Source organism: Oryctolagus cuniculus, chromosome 5 (genome assembly GCF_051225735.1).
Source record: "Oryctolagus cuniculus isolate XC-2025 breed Fujian yellow rabbit chromosome 5, ASM5122573v1, whole genome shotgun sequence".
NCBI lineage: Eukaryota > Metazoa > Chordata > Mammalia > Lagomorpha > Leporidae > Oryctolagus > Oryctolagus cuniculus.
Genome location: NC_142871.1, coordinates 142787468 through 142804034, shown reverse-complemented (window position 1 = coordinate 142804034; position 16567 = coordinate 142787468). Strand labels below are relative to the sequence as shown.

The 16567-nt window shown below is 38.3% G+C and overlaps 2 long non-coding RNA genes across 7 annotated transcripts in view; one reads left to right on the top strand and one right to left on the bottom strand.

Annotated features, from left to right (window-relative positions):
- The window catches only part of LOC149126759 (uncharacterized), a 70005-nt gene extending 63772 nt beyond the window's left edge, over positions 1 to 6233 (bottom strand). The window contains exon 1 of the long non-coding RNA XR_016234167.1: positions 5364 to 6233. This is a non-coding gene — a long non-coding RNA (uncharacterized LOC149126759). The remainder of the gene's footprint in view (positions 1 to 5363) is intronic.
- Positions 6234 to 14136: 7903 nt separating this feature from the next.
- The window catches only part of LOC149126757 (uncharacterized), a 146633-nt gene continuing 144202 nt past the window's right edge, over positions 14137 to 16567 (top strand). For all 6 annotated transcript variants that reach the window (XR_016234162.1, XR_016234164.1, XR_016234163.1 and 3 more), the window contains exon 1: positions 14137 to 15006. This is a non-coding gene — a long non-coding RNA (uncharacterized LOC149126757). The remainder of the gene's footprint in view (positions 15007 to 16567) is intronic.

Genomic DNA, 16567 nt, shown 5'->3' with positions numbered 1-16567 from the left:
ATAAGATCTTGTCTTTTACAACAAAATATATGCATATGGAAGCCATTATTCTCAGTCAAATAAACCAGCACAAAATCAACAAATAAACAAAGCAGAAATAAACAAAGCACAAAAATGCAATGTTGAGTTTTGGTTATTGCTTACAATCCTTGTCTATACTCTTGATAAACAGTGATTTTTCTACTTGTTCCATTCAATTCTTTATTTGGTGCAGAGTTAAGCTTGTGATTATAAAATAAATTGAAATTATGCAATTATAGATATAAAAAGAAAAAATAAGATAGGAAGGAGGACAGAGGGCCCGAGCATGGGCAAGAGGGAGGTTAGGGTGGGAAATATTATGCTCTTATGTCTGTGTATATGAAATACATGAAATTTGTTCACCTTATATGAATAAAATTATTTTAATACCCCATTAGACTGGGATAAAGTATTTGCCAATTCTGCATTTCATGAAGAACTGAAATTCAGAATACATATGAAACTGCTGAAATTATGCACAAATATATCTAAGAATTGGGGAAGGATCTTCTGTAGAGAAGAAATACCCATGGTCAACAAAAATGGGAAAACATGCAATATAATTATTATATAGGAAAATGCAAATCAAAATACACTAGGTGTCACCTCACTAACAAATGCTAGTGGGGTATGAAGAAAAGAAAACTTTAGTAAGTTATTGGAGCCTGCACTGTTGTGTAGCAATTAAAGCTGCCACCTGCGGTGCCAAAACCCCATATGGGGACTTGAGTCCCAGTTGCTCCACTTCTGATCCAGCTCTCTTCTGTGGCCTGGGAAATCAGTGGAAGGTGGCCCAAGTCTTCAGGCCTCTGCTCCCACATGGGAGACCCGGAGGAAGCTTCTGGTTCCTGGCTTTGTTTTGGCCCAGCTCTAGCCATTGCAGCCATTTGGGGAGTGAACCAGTGGATGGAAGATCTCTCTCTGTCTTTCTATCTGTAACTATGACTTGCAAATAAATAAATATTTTAAAATATAAGATATTGATGAGAATGCAAGTTAGCCTGCGCATTATGAAGACTTAGTATGGCCATCCCTCAAAAAATGAGAAGGGATAACCCTCTCCAACCATTGTGTATGTATCAGAAGGGAATTCAATCTGCATGCAAAAGAGATTTCTGCTTTCTGTTTTGACTACAGCACTATTCATAGTAGTAAATATTTGGAACCAACCTAGGAATCTACCAATGTGTTACAGGTTTTCCAATCCTAATTCAGTGATTAAAAAGGATTGAAATATTATTTGCTTCAAAATGGGTGGAACTGGAGATCCTTAAGTGAAGTAAGACTGGCATAGGAAGAAATAAATCTCACATGTTCTCTGATATATGGGTTTCTAAAAAATGGTGGATATAAATATAAATGTTTTTAATTAGGATGGGAAGATTCATTACTGAAGATACTGGGTGGTAGGATAACAGATATAGAAACAGAGTTAGAAAGAACGAACCAGTTGCAGTGTTCCATAATATGGTGTTGAGACTTTAGTTCATGATAAGATACGCTGTATAAGAAATTGGAATGGAGGAGCTTGTAGGCCTTAAACTCAAAATAAGCAAGGAAAATCCTCATTTTCTAGATTGATTAAATTATGTTGTGTGCGTACTCAAATGTTGCACTGTATCCTGTAATGACATACAAGTAGTGTTAATCAAAGAGTGAGAAAAATTTTAAAAATCAGAAATGTCTCTATATTCTATCAATGAACTATCTGCAATATGTGATTAACCAAACTACATCATTTACAAAGCATAAGAAAGTAATAAGGCAATAATCTCCAGTCTTGCTAAGGATTATTTAAATAATCTTAAAATTTAAAAATCAAGGTTGCCTTTCCCATTGAACTTTCTTCTCATCCCTTGCATGACTTTCTGATATTCTATGAATGCCATTGTTGCAAAGCTAAACTTGAACCTAAATGAAAGAATAGCTGTAAGGTTTTAATATGTATTTATTTACTTGAAAGGAGGAGGGACAGTAGTGGATAGATCTTCCATCCACTAGTTCACTTGTCAATGTTTGCAAAACCTGGGACTGGTTCCAGTTTAATCTAGGAGCCAGGAACACCTTTTATATTATCTCCATTGTAGGCAGAAGGTACATGAGTACTTAAGACATCATCAAATGCCCCTCAGATACATTTTAGCAAGAATCTGGATTGGAAGTGGGGAATGGCCAGGACCTGAATGAGGAAGATAAATATGAGATGAGGGCATCCCAAGTCGTGGCTTAACTCACTGCTCATGACCCCATCCCTATATACTGTTTCATTCATTCTTAATACTGTTGTCAAATTACAGGCATGATGTTCAAATTTGGATCCATGGATTTCAGTTTAAAAAAAGGCTTAGGGCAACTGTTAAGACTAATAAAACTGTATGCCACAATTGAGGACCCGGGTGCATTTCCTGATTCTGATCCTAACTCCAGCTTCCAATTAAAGCAGACCTGGGGAAGTCATGATGATGTCTCAAGACATGTGGTTTGTGCCACCCACATGGAAAACCTGAAGTGAGTTACCTGCTCTCAGGTTTAGATCTGATCCCTCCCTGGAAGATGTGAGCATTTGCAAAGTGAACTTGTGAATAGGAGCTCTTTCTCTCATTCATTGTCTCTTGTTTTCTATCAAGTAAATTAGAAAATAATTCATCAGACATAAAGAGCAACATAGCCTTGGAAGTCATCCAAGTAAAGAAAAGACTGAAAGCAAATGGAGGTATAGCAAAATATTTATATTCTTTATTCCAATGTAACCTAACAGATAATGTTATCATTTTAATAAAAACTTAACAATGAACAGTGTTGTTACAGTTTCTGATCATTAAAAATAATGACAGAAATTATATAAACGATAGGAGTAAAGAGTTGAGAACATTCTTTTATAAGATACCTGAGCTTCCAAGGAAATAGTGTTCCAAACCAATTTTATGTGCTAAATACATTACATCTTTGTCAACTTAAGATACATATGTACAGATTTCAAAAGTAAAATAGAATGAAGATATAAAATGATTAAATAGAAACTATGCAGAAACGTGGTCCATTATAACACCATTACATTGAAGCCTGGAAAAGCAATATGCACTTCAGGTTAATCAGGATTTGTGTCAGAAAATTTAAAAGGGTTACACAGTGAGATGAGCAGATCATTTTCTATGAGGATAGTACAGTGTTTCATATCAGTGTTCATAGATAGAGCATCAGAATATTTAAGAAAAATGCTTACAAAACTGCAAGGATTGCCCAGTGTTTATCAGAACAAATAAATACAATGGTATAAATACCCAGCCAGGGGTAATTAATAGTTATCCATATGTCATTGTGCAGATCCATCAGCTAACACTAGATGGAGAAAATAAATAAGGCCACTTCAAGTGTTGAAAAGGCACAAAAATCAGTATATATGGAAGCAAAGACAGACAATCCATTTTAACTATCAATATTTCCTACAGAAGCACAGTCTATACACAATCTATAACATGACAGCATTTTGCCATAATGTAACAAAAAAGGCCAAGAATTAGCCGATGAGGAACAAAAATCAAGAAACATATTGTCACAAATACCAAACAAAGCTAGCAAAACTCATGGTTTAGAGAAACAGAATGTAAGCAAACAAAAACATCAAAGAACCAGGACTTTCCTCTTGGGGGCAGAAGTAGAAGAGATTGGGAAAATACCTGAACTGACCAAGGCCCCTATATTTTCCTGAATATTGGTTCTATGGATGTTAACATTCTTATTCAAATTTAGCAGAAAACAAAGATGTCAACAATTGTCTTCCTTTCAGGTTTTATTACTGTATATTAGGGATCTATGCAAGAGTATATTTGTCTCACATGAAATCATGGCACATAATTTCTAAACTGGTGTACTAAGTGCAATTAAAAGGAAACAACCTATTTATCCCACAGTATCAAGGGACACCAAACTCAGGTTCCCAGACTTTGGGGATCACTCTCAGGAGATGCAGACTAAGGGGATTCACTCTCAGGAACGAAGACAAACCTCAGCAGCCAGAACATTCAATTCTGAGAGTTCCACAGTTTTTACTTTTCCCTCCCAACAGTTTGCATTGGCTCCCTCCTCCAAGGTCTTAATTCTCACCAGAAATCAAACACTTGAAATCAGTTTAAGTCTGTGACCTGTGCAGTCATTTTCGTGATCACTAACACCAAATGTGTGTTGTTTGCTTAATATCAAACAACACATCTATAACACCTATGACTTACCAACAGTTCAATTCCGACATTATATAGAGTTAGTAGACATAACGGATTAAGATTTTAGCGTAAACACATCCCAGGCATATACCAATGAAAAGCATGTATTTGATTTTCTGGCTCCAGTCAAAATTATGAAGTTATCCAGAGATCCCCTCTAAAGCTATCTTATTTGCATGAGCTTAGCTATGGCCTGAAATTTGTGTATTAGACAGAATCATAGCCACTCATATTGCCCATGAAATAGCTGAGTCTTAAAATCAAAGGTACAGGCATTGAGGAGAAAATAATTTTTTTCTTTCACCAGTCACAAATGAACTCTCAAATTTATAAACCATTTTATAGCCAGCAGAATCTGATCTTCTGAGATATTCTCAAATGCTACAAGCTATCATTTGACTAAACCAAATTTGGATGCATAATGAAACTACTGTGTGTTCAACAGTTCATTTGATTCTCAGTTCTCACACCAGTTAGGTTGGGGTTGGGGAGTGAAGAATGATTGGCCTTTACAAAGATTTTACTCTCCACACAAGGATGTGAAGGCATTTAATCCCAATTAGGAGAGATTAATCATTGGGAACAGGCGGGACCCCAATGAAGTGATTAGGCTAAATCAATTCATGTGATTATTGAATGACTGCTTATTCCCAGGTGTGTGCTGTAGAAACTACTTCATATTTGAACCTCCTGCAATTTCATTATTTGGTCATATGGTCTCTGTGCCACCCAAACCTCTGCCAACAAGATGACCATCAGCAGATACTGCCCTCCGACCTTGGGCCCCAACCATGAGACAAATACCATTTCTTTCTAAATTACTGAGTCTGTACTATTCTGTTATTAGCATCAAACAAAACCTGACTCAGAACCTAGGAAGAGCCGTGCTGACAGGACGGAGTTGTAAACTAGTGACCTCGTTTCTCAACCAAAGGATATCCGATCACATGTGGAAGTTCATTTCTCCATGTGGATTCTGTAACCACCATCAATTTGGAAAGCTGTGAGGCCCCAGGGTTCACACAAACCCTTTTCCTTTAGACACAGGGCAGGACACCAGGGTCCTGGCTACTGGCCCAGCTCACCTCCTGTGACCATAGAATACTGGTCTCTGACACTCACCACTTTCCAGCTTCCGACGAGTCCCAGCATCCTCCTGAGGGCTCCTGAGTGTGGTGAGGGAAGTTCACAGAGCAGCAGTGGGTGAAACACCTGAAGCCTCTCTCAGGAACAAACCCAGAAAGCCTAACAATGGGATGCCAGAAAAGAAGATGCTGTGTGGTTCAGCAGTGTTGCCTTTGAACACCTGATTTTAAAGTCTGCCCTAACAATGAGCATGCATAACATCAGAGAACACACAGCCAATCCAAATGCTCCTAGCAGGAGGGCCGTAGCTTGGGGTTGTGGCAGGTGGGGGCAGAGAGGAACTCTGCTTGATCTCAGGTCTGAAACTGAGGAAGGAAAAGGCAAAAAAACTCAGGCCCAGAAACAATTTAGGAAATTGCTGCTCAAGAAACCAAAAGTCAGCTGAGGCACCCAAAACCATGACAGAAAGCCAGAATTGGAGCAAGCCAACAGCTGTGCCCTGATTGAAAAAGACCATTCCTCCCATGGCCTGAACTCCATATTCCAGCCTCAAAGTCAAAGCTCACATCAGAAAATTCATTACAAACCATGATGAATAAGAAAAATATGAAAAAATCCAAAGAAATGCAAGAGTCCTTAGTGATATTGGGCTTGATCTAGTCACAGCGAAACTGGCTGTTCCCGGATTCATCCACCCCTCCCAGCTGACTGGCTGTGGAATTCTGATTGAGTTAACCTGAAAGTCGCACTCAAACTCGATTTGGAGGGAGTTAATATCTGTCCCCTGAGCAAATGGTTCCATTCTGGTGGAATAGGAAAAACAATATGCCCTGGGAGTGAGAAACCCTCAAGCAGAGTCCTCATCTTGGAACAGAAGAAAATTTTCTAGTGCTTGTCCCACATTCCCATGTAAAAAATGAAGAGGTTAGTTAATTGCCATACTTTCTCCCAGCTCATATACACTATTGTTTGATAGTCTGTCTCTCTTTCATGTTCCAGGAATCCTATATGAGGAAAGAAACACTAAATTAGGATAATTTCCACTTCCAAATAGGAGCTCAAGTATTGAAATTCTTTTCTTTTTTGATAAAACATGAGCCCACATTGTTTTATTGCTTCCCAAACTTATCATCTGCTGGCACCAGGAAGAACATAGCCACAATCTCTTTACTGTGAAGGGAGAACTTCTGCTGGAAGCCTTGAACATTATGACAAGAGACAGAATTTAAAACCATCTTAGTCACAGAATACATTGGCCCTCCTGAAGTTCAACTTATACACAATAATCATGCATAATTCTCTGGTCAGTTTTTATTTGTTTTGAATTTTATGGGATTATCTCCGTATATAATAGTTTAATTAACATTTATTGATGGTTTTGCTGCTGAAAAGCATATCCTTATACATAAAATTTTCTGTTTTTTAAATTTCCTAACTGCACATCTAGGACATTGTTGAAGACAGAAAATAAAAGGAGAGCGGCTTGTACAACTGTGTTCTGAGGGAAATAGCTTTCAGTGTTCTATGACAATTATGCTTTATATTATAGGTGCATTGCAGCCCATCTTATTTATAACAAGTAATAACTATCTCTACTGCTTTACTCACAGTTTATTTTTGTGATTAGATGCTTAATTTTATTCAAAACTTTTTATCTTTTAATTGCAGTTACCATGTGATTTTTTGTGTTTCTCTTCCACATGAATTATTTACATGATTTATTTTGAAATGTTAAACACCTTGGCATCTTTGACTCTATCTTGCTTTTTTGTAGATCTCTTGTGATTTCATATTTTGCTCTATATTAACATTTTGCTTAAAATATTTGTACCTCTTTTTATAAAGATACGTTCTTTAAGTTCCTTTTTAGTTCATGTCTTGATCTGACTGTGGCATCAATGTAATACTGCATTCAGAAAAGAAATTAAATCATATTCCATATTTATTACCACTTTTTATGAATCTGGGAAATTGAGGAGTGTTTTACTGCCTTGAATATGAGGGAAATTCTACAAATCTAGGCCAGAAATTCTGCTTTTCGAATTTGTTCATTGGTTATTTTGATTTTTCAAACACAGAGTCAACTTATTTTGTTTATATAGCAGATTCCTATGTTATTGAAGATTTTTGATAAATTTATTTCATAACATGGTGGTTCTGAGTTTAAGTTTTTTTTTTAAAAAAACTTATTTCTTACTTCCACTTTGACCATGGCCTTGTCTAAAAATGATCAGAGTCAGTGAACTCAGGGGGCTTCCATAGCCTTGGCAGCCCATGACAAGAGTCTAGGTTGATTACTGATGCCATAAACAAGAGTGTCAATTTGTTAAGTCAACAACAGGAGTCACTGTGCACTTACTCCTCATGTAGGATCTTTGTCCTTAGTGTGCTGTACATTGAGATTTAATGCTATAACTAGTATTCAAACAGTATTTTTCACTGTATGTTTCTTGTGGGAGCAAACTTGAAATCTTTACTTAATGTATGCTAAACTGATCTTCTGTATATAAAGAGAAATGAAAATGAATCTTGATGTGAATGGAAGGGGAGAGGGAGTGGGAAAGGGGAGGGTTGCAGGTGGGAGGGACGTTATGGGGGGGAAGCCATTGTAATCCATAAGCTGTACTTTGGAAATTTATATTCATTAAATAAAAGTTAAAAAAAAAACTTATTTCTATGCATTTCAGAATATTCTTTAACTGTGTTGCTAAACTTTATTAATTTGGTCAAGAACAACGCTGTTGGATTTCTGTCACTGGTTATCTGTGTTGCATATTTTTTACTTTTTCTTAACATTATACTAGTCTTTATTCTACTCATTTCATAAAAATATTAATTTATTTGAAAGGAAGAGTTACAGAGAAGCAGAGGCAGAGAGAGAGAGATGTATTCCATCCAAGATTTACTCCCCAAATGGCTGAAATGACCAGAGCTGGGCAAAGCTGAAACCAGGAGTCAGGAGACTCTTCTGGCACTCACATGTGGGTGCAGGGGCCCAAGGATGTGTGCCATCTTCTACTGTTTTTCCAGGCCATAGAAGAGAGCTGTATTGGAAATGGAGCAGCTGGGACTTGAACTGGCATGCATATTGGATGCCAACACTGCAGACGGCAGTTTTACCTGATATGCCACAGTGCCAACTGTCTGCTCGTATGTTTTAAAAACACTTTTCCTTTATTATTTGTTTCTGTTGTACAGTCTTACTGAAGGCATTATATTGATGATATTCTCCATTTTCACTAGCCTATATTGCTGTATAGTTCAACTTAGATCTTAAGAAGGATGTCACGGTGATTAGGTCTCTGTCTTCTCACATAATATCTTGAGCCTATAAATTTATCTGTGCACTGATTAATATGACAGCTCCTCTATTTATTTCTGTGTTTGCCAATCCTCCATCACTCTGCCAACTATTTGTCTCGTGATCGTGATGTCTCAAGTCCTATGTGCCTTTCAGCTATGCCAGACTGTATGTATCTCTGATCTTGCTCCTGAAACCATATATTATCAGCAATTTTACCATTTTATGTGGCTGGGTCTGATGTTCATCCTTGTAATCTTGCATTTAAAAATCTTTGACATTCAAGCCTGCTCTTAGTAGCCTATCCTTGTGCCTGCAGCAAGGGCTGGCTTCAGGGTCTCCATCCCTTTTGTTTACACCACGTCTCTCCTCAAGTGGCTCCTACTGTGCTTGTATCTTATGACAATCCTCATGAGTCTCCAGCTCCTCTACATGTAGCCATTATCTTCCTCTCACATGCTGACCTCTCTGATTCATACAGCCCATGTCAGGACACCTGTGTCTCCATTCCTTTATACACATTGACTTCACTCCTAATTCCTGGTTATTGCTACATTCCTCTAAAGAAGTCTAAAATTCCCAATTGGTTTGCAATATTTGTCTCACTGTTGCAAATATATTGAGAATTACTGCCTGGCCTGAAAGTCGGTATCAGCTGTATCAGTTTAGTAACTGTAGCATAATTCCTGTGAGATTTTGATTGTTTCTTTCTCTTTCACAGAAATTCAGCTATTTCTACCTCCCTTAGTATGGACTGTTTTTGGTTTAAGTTTTCAAATGTCAACCTAGTATTACCATCATCCTTTGGCATCTTTGACAATGGGTTAAAACCTTTGTTGTTGATGAGTGTTCTCACATTGAGAAACCCTCCCTTTTCTAAATTTTTCCTCCACCCTCAGGACTCAGTCTCATGCACACTCTGCCACTCCTGATAATACATATTGGCTAGGCCTTGCAACTGTTTCTTTTTAGACACAGCAATTTTCTCACTTAAAAGATTATACTTCTGTAGCTAGGGCCATTAGCATGAAAAGGTTATTTCGCCTTGAAAGCTACTGTTAGGAAGAGTAGATGCAGTGAAATCCCAAAGTGAAATCTATTTCTGGGTGGCAAACTCCTTTCTTTCTCTAAGGCATGTGTGATATGATAAGATTATATTGACATAAGTTGATGAAGTCAGAGTGGCCACAATTTGAGTGATTTTAGAAAGTCCATTGTCTGGGGACTATTTGGCAAGAGAGTATAGTTAAATCTACTAGCCAAAGATCATTTTCCTCAAGAGAAAAGGACATAGCAGGTTATACTATCATCAAGATTATGTAAGTATATTATAAGGCTTCATTGGAGTACTTTCATAATTTAGACTTTTTTATAGCCTTTCTTGTTTTACCCCCATTACCACCTGTTCGGTTAATATTATCAGCATTAAAATGATAGTTATGCTAAATGCTTTATAGCCACAGTTATTAATTTTAGATTAATCAGAGATGGAAACTAATTTTCATGGGTGTAAATTATCATAATTGTAGCTAGTTGAATCATTTGGAAGCTTTCTGCACTTTTAGAACAAATTTTTAAAACCAAAAATTAAAGCTTAATATACAGTTTTGTCTTTATTGCATATAGCAATGTGTATCAAGTGTTTTATGTCCTAGAATCAGGATGATCATAAAAATGTGCTCTCTCTCTCTCTCTCTCTCTCTCTCTCTCTCACTGTATATATATATATGTTTGTATGTAGATATATATATTATAGCTTAAATTGCTTAACATATACCTTAAACTATAAGTCAGTATTCATTGGTGTAGATGTCTATCTGAATTTCAAGATTCTGGGTTATGCTATATAATTCTAGCAATTCATCTCACTCAGAAGAGAACAAGTCCTAGGCTGCTTACATACTCTGCTGGACTTGTGCTAACAGTGTTAAACTTCCTAAGAAACCTCCACTCTAAACTTATTACTTTTTCCCCCAAATACTCCATTTTTCATTGATAGCTAGTGGCAAAGTGTTCCTGCTTAAAACAGAAATAATCTTAAGATGATAAAACAAGCTGTAATTAACATGTTCCAATCATAAACATCACTAGAATGGAGAACTCAATGCTCTGGTAAAGAGTAATGAAGCATCAAGCTATGGATGTATCTCAGTGGATCCCTGGTGGTGGAACATGTTGTGGACAATAAGAGCATTGACAGATTTGCAAGTCTTCAATTAATGACATAAAATGTATAATAATTCAACTCAATAGACAGTATAGCCAGTTCGAAAACTTCTAGTCAAAGTGGAAAAAAATTCCTCTTACATTAGTAAGCACCAAATCACAAGGGTACTTATATCATGCAGGATGGATTTATGAGTAGTAAGCCACTTTTATCATTTAAATCTTACTTTACTAGAAATTATGGACTTTACATTTCGTTAAACTTAGTTTTTTTTTTCTCTTTGCAATCTTACATTTATTAAGAGCAACTGACATTGCTTTCAATTATGGTACTTGACAATAAAGTTACTAAAAGTGTTAATTTTGGTAGGCTAATACTTTAATTTGCAGATAAGCAATCCAAAAATCTTAATATTAATCAAGACATCACGTTAACAATATTGTTATTTTATGATATAAACTATGACACCAAAATATATTTTGCAATTTGTAAATTTGTGTTGTTAAATGCATATCATTATAAAGCCTATTGTGTTTTTTTAACTTTTATTTAATGAATATAAATTTCCAAAGTACGATTTATGGATTACAATGGCTTCCCCCACATACCGTCCCTCCCACCCACAACCCTCCCCTTTCCTACTCCCTCTCCCCTTCCATTCACATCAAGATTCATTTTCGATTACCTTAATATACAAAGATCAGCTTAGTATACATTAAGTAAGGATTTCAACAGTTTGCTCCCACACAGAAACATAAAGTGAAAAATAATAGATGATTTTTTTTTAAATGATGATGAAATCAGATCAGACCTATTGTCATGTTTAATCCCAGTGAGAGTCAAGTTGGAAGTTGATAATTTCTTTTTTTTTTTTTTACAGAGGATCAGTTTAGTATACATTAAGTAAAGATTTCAACTGTTTGCACCCCCAGAGAAACACAAAGTGAAATATACTGTTTGAGTACTCGTTATAGCATTAAGCCTTAGTGTACAGCACATTAAGGACAGAGATCCTACATGAGGAGTAAGTGCACAGTGACTCCTGTTGTTGACTTTACCAATTGACACTCCTGTCTATGGCATCAGTAGTCTCCCTATGCTCCAGTCATGAGTTTCCAAGGCTATGGAAGCCCTCTGAGTTCTCCGATTCTTATCTTGTTTAGACAAGGTCATAGTCAAAGTGGAGGTTCTCTCCTCCCTTCAGAGAAAGGTACCTCCTTCTTTGAAGACCTGTTCTTTCCACTAGGATCTCACTCACAGAGATCTTTTGCCAGAGTGTCTTGGCTTTCCATGCCTGAAATACTCTCATGGGCTTTTCAGCCAGATCTGAATGCCTTTAGGGCTGATTCTGAGGCCAGAGTGCTATTTAGGACATCTGCCATTCTATGAGTCTGCTGAATATCTCACTTCCCATGTTGGATCACTCTCCCCTTTATTTATTCCATCGGTTAGTGTTAGCAGGTACTAGACTTGTTTATGTGCTCCCTTTGACTCTTAGTCCTTTCATTATGATCAATTGTGAACTGAAATTGATCACTTGGAATAGTGAGATGGCATTGGTACATGCCACCTTGATGGGATTGAATTGGAATCCCCTGGTATGTTTTTAACTCTATCATTTGGGGCAAGTCAGCTTGAGCATGTCCCAAATTATACATCTCTTCCCTGTCATAAGACAGGGAATAATCCCACTCTTATGTTTAACAGGGATAAACTTAGTTTTTTAAAAAAGATTTATTCATTTATATGGAAGTCAGAGTTACACACAGAGAGAAGCAGAGGCAGAGGTGGGGGGTCTTCCATCTGCTGGTTCACTTCCCAATTGGCTGCAACAGCTGGAGCTGTGCTTATCCAAGGCCAGGAGCCAGGAGCTTCTTCCAGGTCTCTCACATAGATACAGGGGCCCAAGAATTTGGGCTATCCTCTACTGATTTTCCAGGCTATAGCCGTGAACTGGATTGTAAGTAGAGCAGCTAGGACTCGAACTGGTGCCCATATGGGATGCCAGCACTGCAGGCAGCAGCTTTACCTGCTACACCACAGTGCCACCCCATGCTTAAACTTATAATGAACAGTTTAGAGATGAAATATAAAACATATAAAGAGTGGGGACTGACATTTTGGTGTAGCGGGTAAAGACATCTCCTGTATTGCTGACATTTCATATGGGTGCCCCATTTGAGTTCCAGTTATTCCATTTCTGATCTGTCCCACTGCTAATGTGCCTGGGAAAGTTGCAGAGCATTGCCCAAGTGCTTGGGTCACTGCAATCACATGGAATACCTGGAAGCATCTCGGCTTTTGACCAGAAACAGCATCGTTTTACCTAGCAGTAGTGCTCAAATAGAATGAAGTACAAGCTATGTATGGATTTCAAAATTTTTGCACCAAAATAAGTCCATCTATTTTTTTTCTATGAACTTTTTGAAGCCTCAGTGTATTATAGGACCATATGGACCAAAAACAGCTTTTCCTTTGCTTACATTCATTATTTTAAAGAAAGTTCTAGGGATGGTGCTGTGGTGTAGTGGTTAATGCCAATGCCTGCAGTGCTGGTATACATTATGAGTGCCCATTTGAGACCCAGGTGCTCTACTTCTGACTCAGCTCTTTCCATAGCCTGGGAAAGCAGTAGAAGATGGCCCAAGTGCTTGTAAAAATGTACCCACGTGGGAGATCAGCCCAGCTTGAGCTGTTGTGGCCATTTGGGGAGTGACCCAATGGATGGAAGTTCTCTTCCTCTGCCTCTGCCTCTTTGTAACTCTGCCTTTCAAATAAACAGACCTTTTAAAAAAAGAAAGTTCTGTGGCTGAATAGTGTAGAAAATTCTAGCGCCCCCTCTCTGTCATTCCAATTGGCTCAGGGATAGAAATTCCTTGCATGACACAAAGATCCTGGTGCAGGTTGCCAAATGTGACATTTGGAGTTCTAATCACCTCTAGTGCTGGGTGGCAATTCTGCCCTTATTCCCTTAGTTGAACTTCAGGAGGGCCAATGTATTCTGTGACTAAGATGGTTTTAAATTCTGTCTCTTGTCATAATGTTCAAGGCTTCCAGCAGAAGTTCTCCCTTCACAGTAAAGAGATTGTGGCTATGTTCTTCCTGGTGCCAGCAGATGATAAGTTTGGGAAGCAATAAAACAATGTGGGCTCATGTTTTATCAAAAAAGAAAAGAATTTCAATACTTGAGCTCCTATTTGGAAGTGGAAATTATCCTAATTTAGTGTTTCTTTCCTCATATAGGATTCCTGGAACATGAAAGAGAGACAGACTATCAAACAATAGTGTATATGAGCTGGGAGAAAGTATGGCAATTAACTAACCTCTTCATTTTTTACATGGGAATGTGGGACAAGCACTAGAAAATTTTCTTCTGTTCCAAGATGAGGACTCTGCTTGAGGGTTTCTCACTCCCAGGGCATATTGTTTTTCCTATTCCACCAGAATGGAACCATTTGCTCAGGGGACAGATATTAACTCCCTCCAAATCGAGTTTGAGTGCGACTTTCAGGTTAACTCAATCAGAATTCCACAGCCAGTCAGCTGGGAGGGGTGGATGAATCCGGGAACAGCCAGTTTCGCTGTGACTAGATCAAGCCCAATATCACTAAGGACTCTTGCATTTCTTTGGATTTTTTCATATTTTTCTTATTCATCATGGTTTGTAATGAATTTTCTGATGTGAGCTTTGACTTTGAGGCTGGAATATGGAGTTCAGGCCATGGGAGGAATGGTCTTTTTCAATCAGGGCACAGCTGTTGGCTTGCTCCAATTCTGGCTTTCTGTCATGGTTTTGGGTGCCTCAGCTGACTTTTGGTTTCTTGAGCAGCAATTTCCTAAATTGTTTCTGGGCCTGAGTTTTTTTGCCTTTTCCTTCCTCAGTTTCAGACCTGAGATCAAGCAGAGTTCCTCTCTGCCCCCACCTGCCACAACCCCAAGCTACGGCCCTCCTGCTAGGAGCATTTGGATTGGCTGTGTGTTCTCTGATGTTATGCATGCTCATTGTTAGGGCAGACTTTAAAATCAGGTGTTCAAAGGCAACACTGCTGAACCACACAGCATCTTCTTTTCTGGCATCCCATTGTTAGGCTTTCTGGGTTTGTTCCTGAGAGAGGCTTCAGGTGTTTCACCCACTGCTGCTCTGTGAACTTCCCTCACCACACTCAGGAGCCCTCAGGAGGATGCTGGGACTCGTCGGAAGCTGGAAAGTGGTGAGTGTCAGAGACCAGTATTCTATGGTCACAGGAGGTGAGCTGGGCCAGTAGCCAGGACCCTGGTGTCCTGCCCTGTGTCTAAAGGAAAAGGGTTTGTGTGAACCCTGGGGCCTCACAGCTTTCCAAATTGATGGTGGTTACAGAATCCACATGGAGAAATGAACTTCCACATGTGATCGGATATCCTTTGGTTGAGAAACGAGGTCACTAGTTTACAACTCCGTCCTGTCAGCACGGCTCTTCCTAGGTTCTGAGTCAGGTTTTGTTTGATGCTAATAACAGAATAGTACAGACTCAGTAATTTAGAAAGAAATGGTATTTGTCTCATGGTTGGGGCCCAAGGTCGGAGGGCAGTATCTGCTGATGGTCATCTTGTTGGCAGAGGTTTGGGTGGCACAGAGACCATATGACCAAATAATGAAATTGCAGGAGGTTCAAATATGAAGTAGTTTCTACAGCACACACCTGGGAATAAGCAGTCATTCAATAATCACATGAATTGATTTAGCCTAATCACTTCATTGGGGTCCCGCCTGTTCCCAATGATTAATCTCTCCTAATTGGGATTAAATGCCTTCACATCCTTGTGTGGAGAGTAAAATCTTTGTAAAGGCCAATCATTCTTCACTCCCCAACCCCAACCTAACTGGTGTGAGAACTGAGAATCAAATGAACTGTTGAACACACAGTAGTTTCATTATGCATCCAAATTTGGTTTAGTCAAATGATAGCTTGTAGCATTTGAGAATATCTCAGAAGATCAGATTCTGCTGGCTATAAAATGGTTTATAAATTTGAGAGTTCATTTGTGACTGGTGAAAGAAAAAAATTATTTTCTCCTCAATGCCTGTACCTTTGATTTTAAGACTCAGCTATTTCATGGGCAATATGAGTGGCTATGATTCTGTCTAATACACAAATTTCAGGCCATAGCTAAGCTCATGCAAATAAGATAGCTTTAGAGGGGATCTCTGGATAACTTCATAATTTTGACTGGAGCCAGAAAATCAAATACATGCTTTTCATTGGTATATGCCTGGGATGTGTTTACGCTAAAATCTTAATCCGTTATGTCTACTAACTCTATATAATGTCGGAATTGAACTGTTGGTAAGTCATAGGTGTTATAGATGTGTTGTTTGATATTAAGCAAACAACACACATTTGGTGTTAGTGATCACGAAAATGACTGCACAGGTCACAGACTTAAACTGATTTCAAGTGTTTGATTTCTGGTGAGAATTAAGACCTTGGAGGAGGGAGCCAATGCAAACTGTTGGGAGGGAAAAGTAAAAACTGTGGAACTCTCAGAATTGAATGTTCTGGCTGCTGAGGTTTGTCTTCGTTCCTGAGAGTGAATCCCCTTAGTCTGCATCTCCTGAGAGTGATCCCCAAAGTCTGGGAACCTGAGTTTGGTGTCCCTTGATACTGTGGGATAAATAGGTTGTTTCCTTTTAATTGCACTTAGTACACCAGTTTAGAAATTATGTGCCATGATTTCATGTGAGACAAATATACTCTTGCATAGATCCCTAATATACAGTAATAAAACCTGAAA